Below are 9,031 nucleotides of genomic sequence, written 5' to 3' on the forward strand. Positions count from 1 at the left end.
AAATAAAATATTAAAATATATAAATATGTTTTAGATAAAAATGTTTGTGATTATGTTTAATGAAGAAATAAATATTGGGCATGTTTTGAAACAACAATCACTTTTTGATCAATTTAATGAAATATTAAAGGTAAATTCTTTGAAGTCGCAAATATCTTTATTCAGCATTATAATGCATTATAATTATTGCATTATATTCTTTTGAAGAAAAGAATTTATTATTTATTAATGTATTTATTAATCAGTACGTAGTTATTTTAGGTTAATTGGTTTTAGGTAACAAAAATTGACGAATTAATTTCCTTTCATCTGAAAAAGGTACAACTGATTTACAAACTAATTGTTAAACCTATTTATAAATATTGCAAAAATATTAATTATATAGTATAACTATCTTGTACTATTTATACTGGAAATGCAAAGTTGCATATTATCTGATTTAAAGATAAGATTAAATCATTAACCATTAAAAATAAAATATTAAAATTTGTTTTAGATAAAAATGTGTTGTATGAGTATTTTTAATGAAGAAATAACTACTGGACATATTTTGCACCAACAATTTTTTGATAAATTTAATGAAATATTAAAGGTAAATTCTTTTAGGTCGCAAATATCTTTATTCAGCATTATAATGCATAATAATTATTGCATTATATTCTTTTTAAGAAAAAAATTTATTACTTATTAATGTGTTTATTAATCAGTACATAGTTATTTTATGTTAATTGGTTTTAGGTAACAAAAATTGACGAATTAATTTCCTTTCGTCTGAAACAGATACAACCGATAATAAGTAACATAATTAATAAATTAATTGGATATTCATTAATCATTCACAAGATAGAAATACGTAAGTCCGAAATCTCAAGACACTCGAACCATTTTCAGAAAATTATATAAGAATATAAAGTATGAATTTATTTTATAAATTTCATTATGAATAATTTTTACAGTAATTTTATTTTTAATTTTTTATAAATGTTTAAAATAAGGTGTATTCGCGGATTCTTTTAAATCGCATTTAAATTTAAAGTTTACCGTAAAAAATTGCTCGAGAAAAAACTATCAATAAATCATTACTACGCTTGATATATAAGATTTGAAATTTTGATCTTATATATATATATATATATATATATATATATATATATCTTTTATATATCTTTCTCTTTAAAAATATATTAAAGTTAAAACATAGTGACATGAACATAGATAAATAACAACTGTTATATATTCTGCAATTATATTTTTAATTTGCAGATATAAAGTTTGTTGCTTGTCATATCCTTAGAATTTGCGTTAGTTTTCTAGTTTTCTGTTATATATATCTCTAACATATACAGGGTGTCCTAGACCACCCGTACACCCCTTTTCTTTCAAAAACTAAGCATTTTAGAGAAAAACGTTTTCGACAAAAATTGTATGGTTTTGAGGGGAACATAAGATGGTGTCATTGGTTTGACCTTGGATGGCATCGTTAAGGTGAGGTCAAGGACACCTTTAATTTCTTAAATGGAACCACCTATTTTTTTATTGCATATTCTTATAGCTTATGTCGAGAGCTTTCCAAAACACTATAATGTAGTATTTTTGCATCAAGTACTTTTCGAGTTATAAGGCTTGAAATAATTTCTTAATTTTACATAAACCATAAAATATCTAGTAAAATATTCATTTTTCGATTATCTTACCTTAATACTTTTATGTACAAAATAATGAGAGGAATCGATTGGTGTAAAGAAAACACATAATTGTTTCGAAAAAAAAATGTAATTGTTAATTGCAAATTACATTTTCACTGTTAATTTACTACGCGAACACATGATTTTTACGAAAACTGTCTCAGCTCTCGCAGGCTGTTGCCAGAGTGCATACGCCAGCAGCATGCAACTACAGCTGAGCGGACATGTGAGTGTAATCATAATGCGCAGGCGCCGAGCTCACACGTACGCTTACACTCGCATGTCCGCTCAGCTGTAGTTGCGTGCTACTGACGTATGCATTCTGGCAACAGCCTGCGAGAGCTCAGACGGTTTTAGTAAAAATCTTGTGTTCGCGTAGTAAATTAATAGTGAAAATGAAGTGTACTCTGCAGGAATATACGGATATGATTGTGACATACGGGCTAGCGGGAGAAAATACTTATCGCGCGGCCGTAATTTACGTGGAATGATTTTCCGGGCGTGCACGAAAGCCAAATGAACGTACAGTTTTACGAGTTGTGCAATAATTATGTGAAACTGGGTGTCGTGCATAATATCGGGATAACCGGTCCAGCAGTGCGTCTTCGTGTACGAGATGAAGAAAGGATTCTTGAAGCATTTTATGAAAATCCTGGAACTAGCGTGCGTCGTGTGGCACATGAATTTGGTTTTTCGCGATACGCGGTACATCACGCTTTACGTGTAACGGATTACGCTCGTATCATTACCAACGTGTGCAACACATTTTATCGAGGGATTTTCAACCACGGATCAATTTTTGTGAAGGTACTGTCATCATCAATTTTTTACATTTACGATACATTCAGCGTACAGTAACGGCATTTTGAACAATTTTCACAAATATTTAAATTGAGAGTGGAATAGGCCTATAGGGGAAACCACTATAAAAAAAGCGCACCATGCTATCTATCGCAAGGTGGTGTGGAAATGATAGCGCATCATTTTCTCGCCATTAAAAGGATGGGTCATTTTTCGGCGCGGTATTGCGATATATCGCACGCCACCATTATGTCTCGGAGAGCGATCCGCCCATCGCTTCGCCGCGCGCCTAGTATAAGATTACAGTGGGACGACTCTCGTCGCCGCGCGCTTCTACTCACGCAAATTGGCCGATATTCTTTATTTAATTTTTCGTTAATTATTGCGAATATCACAAAACAGTACAAGTCCTTCCTTCTTAATTTGAGCCAATCTACCTCCTCACTTCGTGTGGGTCAAAATTTCCCTGACACGCTGTATATATGTATATACAGGGTGACCCATTTTAACTTAGGCAGCCAAATAACTCGAAAAATAAGCAAGATAGAGAAAAATGTTTTAGACAAAAGTTGTATGGTTTCGAGGGGGCCATAAGATGGTATCATTGGTTTGACCTTGAAGAGTCATTTGGAGGTCACGTGAAGGTCACTTCAATTTTTTTAAATGGAATACCCTATATATTTTTGTACATTCTTGTAGCTTATTTCGAGAGCTTTCCAAAACACTATAATTAAGTACCTTTCCGTTAAGTCCTTTTTGAGTTATGATGCTTGAAATAATTTCTTAATTTTACATAAACCGTAAAATATCTTGTAAAATATTCATTTTTCGATTATCTTACCTTAATACTTTTATGTACAAAATAATGAGAGGAATCAATTGGTGTAAAGAAAACACATAGTTGTTTTTAAGAAAAAATATGGAATTGTTAATTGCAAATTACATATTTTTTCTTCGAAACAACTATGTGTTTTCTTTACACCAATTGATTCCTCTCATTATTTTGTACATAAAACTATTAAGGTAAGGTAATCGAAAAATGAATATTTTACAAGATATTTTACGGTTTATGTAAAATTAAGAAATTATTTCAAGCCTCATAACTCAAAAAGTACTTAACGAAAATGTACTTAATTATAGTGTTTTGGAAAGCTCTCGAGATGAGCTACAAGAATGTACAAAAATATATAGGATGTTCCATTTAAAAAAATTGAAGTGACCTTCACGTGACCTTCAAATGACTCTTCAAGGTCAAACCAATGATACCATCTTATGGCCCCCTCGAAACCATACAACTTTTGTCTAAAACATTTTTCTCTATCTTGCTTATTTTTCGAGTTATTTGGCTGCCTAAGTTAAAATGGGTCACCCTGTATATATAAATTATATAATAATATATACCCAGTAAGCAAAATGTTAGCAGGTTGGCAGCAGATTGGCAACAAATTCGATCAGAATCCCACACCAAAACCGTAGCCATCTGTGTCCGCATTAAGCTTTTGTTTTGGCGACAGAGTCTGTAAAACATAACCTGTCAACAAACTGTCGACAGAAACCGAGCAGGATCTGCGCGATGCAATTTGATGTTAGATTGCCAGCAGAAACCGAGCAGAATCTGCGCATGCAACCTGATGACAAATTGACGGCAGAAACTGCACAAGATTCCCATACAGCACAGAAGCTTGCATCAACATTGCTGCAATGTTACAACATTGCTGCAATGTTACAACATTGCACATAGCAGTGTAATGCTGCAGAAATATTGCAGAGACATTATTTTGTAATATTACTTTGGCCATGTTGCAACAACATTTTAACATAGCGAAAATGTATAACATGTGTTTCTTTACTTGCCGCTATGTGGCGACACCAAACTTAACTAACTCGTATTCGAATTTTCACCTAAAGTGGATATAAGGCCTACAAAGAATTAATGAAGTAATTATATTTTTTGTCTTGTATCAGTTAAATTTCTGATAAACTGACTTGATTTATTTAATATTCTGAATCCTAATAAGGGATCTAGATTATTAAACAAATAATTTGTTTAATAATCTAGATCCCTCGTTGGGATTCAGAATATTAAACAGATTTTTCTTCATTGAATCGGTAAATGGGAAATAATTCATTTATTGCACGTATTAAAATATTCTGGTACCGATTCGAGTGTATGTAAAATAATTGTATGTATATTATTGAGATAAATATTTAATAAGACACATTTGATAAAAAACACTAATAGATATTTTTTTTCAAAGGCGGTAAATGTTTTTTTTCCTATCTTTCTTAAACATTTCTTTATATTTTCAAAGTTTATTTATTAAATTTAAAACGGTCTGCATTTGCAATAGCAAAACGCGTTTTAATATTGTAAATACGTTGCACCGTAACATTACTACAATCTTACATTGTAATATTTCTGAGGGCGGACATTTCAACGTTGCTGCAAGCTTGCAGTAATGTTGCAGAAACATTTCGCAACTTCTATGCAATATTACAATGTTTCAATGTTAGGTCTATGCAACGTTTTTGCAATCTTTCGGTGCTGTATGGGTTTGCGCTTACTTTTATTAATATTATATAAATGCAACAAAATTGATTATTACAAGTGCTAAATAAGAATATTATCCGCAAGTTAATTACAAATTTCTTCTAAAATGACATATATGTCATATGTTATATCGTAATATATATTAATGTAATATATGTTATATCGTAGTTATATTTCATATAGCGAAGGATTAATTAAATTTTAATTTAATTAAATTAATAATAAAGTAAATAATAAAAGTAAATGTAACTTGTAAAACTAGAGATGTAATTTATTTAGAATTAAATTCTTGCTTTATGCCTCAAATAGGCAGTACATGAATAATTTTCCATTTATCATATTGATTCCAATCAGTTTAATATTCTGAATCTCATTTGCTTGTATCAGATATCAGAAATTAAAGTGATAGAAATTAAAATGATAATTACTATATTTTTAGTCTTTTATTCATATTCGCGACTTTATATATATTTCTGACAGAAATTATATTACGAGAAAGTACAGCTCACGTAGCGGTAAGTGAAGGAACTATCGAATCATGCAAACTCTGTTCCGTTTCTGCCGTCAATCTGCTATCAGAGATTGTGTGCGCAGATCCTGCTCGATTTTTGTTATCAATTTTCTATCAATTGCGCCTCACAGATCCTGTTAAATTTCTGCTATCAATTTGCCATCAGTTATATCTGCAGGCTTTACTCGATTTCTGCCGACAATTTGACATCAAATTTCATTGCGCAGATCCTGCTCGGTTTCTGCCGACAATCTGTTGTCAAATTGCGTCGCACAGATCCTGTTCAATTTCTGTCATCAATCTGCCGTCAGTTATATCAGCAGGCTCTACTCGATATCTGCCGAGAATTTGATATCAAATTTCATTGTGCAGATCCTGCTCGGTTTCTGCAACCAATCTGATATCAAACTGTTGCGCAGATCTTGCTCGATTTCTGCCACCAATCTGCTATGATAATTTTAAACAAATCCTGTTCAGTTTCTGCTATCAAATTATGTCAGCAGGTTTTGTAACATTTCTGCTGACATTCTGTTATCATTATTTGATATAACAAATTTTTTATACAATCTGCAATCTTACTGTCGACAAAAATATATACACCCAGGTAGCAAGATGTCGTCTATTTGACGTCATGAATTAGTCATTCTTATGACAAATCTGACGTTTAAAATGACCCCTGGCAAAAATGAGACGTTTCATGAACGTTTGTTTGGCGTTTACATGAACGTTTGTGGAAGTTCGTCGAGAGTTTAAAAACGATTAGTAAAGAGTTTGTAGAACAAAAATTGCAACACTGCAGCGTTTGAAAGACGTTTGTACATAGCGTTTTTGAGAGTTTGCATAGCGTTTACATGGCGTATGCAAAGAGTTCTTTAAACATTTATAGATCCTCTATTAAGTGTTTAATTTCATCTTTGGAAACTGCGTGCATCCTCTATTAAGCGATTACCCGACAAAAACAGTACGTGAAATCCACGTTATTACCACGTAGATTAATATCGTTGAATCTACGTGGATATTCAAGTGGATAATCCGCTCAAAAACGGTACTAGAATCTACGTGGAATCTATGTGAAAATTTCATGAACTTTCGAGACATATTACTTTTTTCATTTTTGATAAGTGAATATCTTGGACATTTATAAAAGTATATAAATACACTCGGCCATAAGAATAATTTTATTTTTATTTATATTTTATTTTTAATATACGCAATAAATAGGCTATCTCCCATTTATCCGTTTAATTTCAAATAATCTGTTCCATATTCTGAATCCCAACAAACGATCCAGATTATTAAACAAATTATTTTAAATTAAATCAGTTTATTAAATTAAACTGACTAAAGAACCGTCTACAATGAAAATAATATCGGTGCAGTGGACGGTGGAGTAAGACTAAGAGTAATGCGAAATGGAAAAGAATCATTCGCTTACGCCTTACTCCACCGTCCACTCCATATTACTTCCATCGTAGACGGTCCTTAAAAGAAAAAATAAACTTCGGATCGTGTTAGTATCAGTTCTTTATATACACTTTATGACGGAAAGTTGAATACGAGTTAGCTAATTTGATGCAGCGCCGCATAGCGGCAAAGCGAGGAAGCATATTCTATATACATATGTACTATTACATTTCTTAGGCGTTTCTTAGGCGTTTCCAAGCCGTTTGTGTAAACGCCGTACAATTCGCCACATTGAAAAAGTATTTGCTGAAAGTGAAAAAACGGTATTGGAAAAAGTGTTTGTTAAACGTTTGAGAAGTCTGATAGTAAACTCTGTACACGAAGATGTATCAACGTTTACTGAACGTACTCTGAAAAATGTTACCTCAGCATTGCAAAACTTTCATGTAACATTATATAAAGAGTTTGTAGAACAAAAATTGCAACACTGCAGCGTTTGATAAGCATTCAAAACCCAACAGCGTTATGTAAGTGCTCTTACAAAGTTTGAAAAGCATATAAACTCTCAGAAAACCCTCACTCAACGGTTGTTAACGCTTTATAAAGTTTCTTATTTTCGCCAGGGGTGTGCTTGCTACCTGGGTTGAGTATCCGTCTGACGTTAATAATTGGTAAAAGATGTGACGTTGCAAATACATCGTAGGTTGTATAAATACAGGACGTCATGAATTAGTTGCTATAATGACGTTAGTAGTACGTCGTCGATTGGGGTATCCGTCTGACGTTAATAATTGGGAAAAGATGTGATGTTGCAAATACGTCGTTGGTTGGATAAATACGGAACGTCATTAATTAGTTGCTGTAATGACGTTACTAGTACGTCGTCGATTGGAGTATCTGTTTCACGTTAATAATTGAAAAAAATATGACGTTGCAAGTACGTCGTAGGTTGGATAAACACAGGACGTCATTAATTGGTTAAAAAAATAACGTCATTATTACGTCTTACATAGGTAATATGACGTCAATTATCTAAAATGACTAACTAATGACGTCATATAGACGTCACCTTGCTACCTGGGCAGGGTGATTAAAAATAACCTATTGTCCTTGAAATGACATATTCTTGAATCAATTCTAAGACGATTTTTCCGTTGACAAAATTTCGTCCGAAGCTTAGTTTAAGAGAAGGATTTAGGCCCAGTTCCACAACTTACTTTAACCGAAGTTTAACTCGTTAAAGGAAGATTTACATTGCGTCCAATGTCCGATGTATGACGTCCGATTGGATACAGTGGGCTTTGGATGCAATGTAAATCGTCCTTTAACGAGCTAAACTTCGGTTAAAGTAAAGCCCCTTGCACAATGCTAGGCAACAGGCAATAAAAACAGAAATAGTATCTATTCTCTGCTCCTATTGGCGAATATTTTCTGTTCTGCGTAATTAAGCGTCGTCTACAATGAGATTTTAAAAAGACTTAAGGCGTAAGACTTAAGAAATTGACCAATCACAGTCAAGTATTAAGAGAATACTCGACTGTGATTGGTCAATTTCTTAAGTCTTACGCCTTAAGTCTCCTTAAAATCTCATTGTAGACGACGCATTATTGGTGAATAGTTTCTATTCCTTATTTCTATTGCCTGTTGCCTAGCATTGTGCAAGGGGCTTAAGTTGTGGAACTGGGCCTTAAGAGAAAAGACTCTAAGGCCGGTATTCATAGTCCGTTCTTATATTTAAGATCGTCTTAAGTTCATCTTTAGATATTGTATGTATCATTTTATTGGCTATGGATTATCTGAAGATGAACTAAAGACGATCTTAAATATAAGACCGGACTATGAATACCGGCCATAGTCCGTTCTTATATTTAAGATCTTCTTAAGAACCCATTCAACCAATCAAATAGCTGCAATGCGGTCATTGATTGGTTGAATGGGTTCTTAAGACGATCTTAAATATAAGAACGGACTATGGCCGGTATTCATAGTCCGATCTTATATTTAAAGCGTTTGGCAATTGTCTACAATGGCCGTAGCATAAGGTTGTAAGGCCGTAGTCGTAAAAAATTGACCAATTCC

The sequence above is a fragment of the Camponotus vicinus genome, unplaced genomic scaffold, assembly GCF_025532165.1.
Source record: "Camponotus vicinus isolate PSW18456_S1 unplaced genomic scaffold, iyCamVici1.0 SCAF_1, whole genome shotgun sequence".
Classification (NCBI taxonomy): domain Eukaryota; kingdom Metazoa; phylum Arthropoda; class Insecta; order Hymenoptera; family Formicidae; genus Camponotus; species Camponotus vicinus.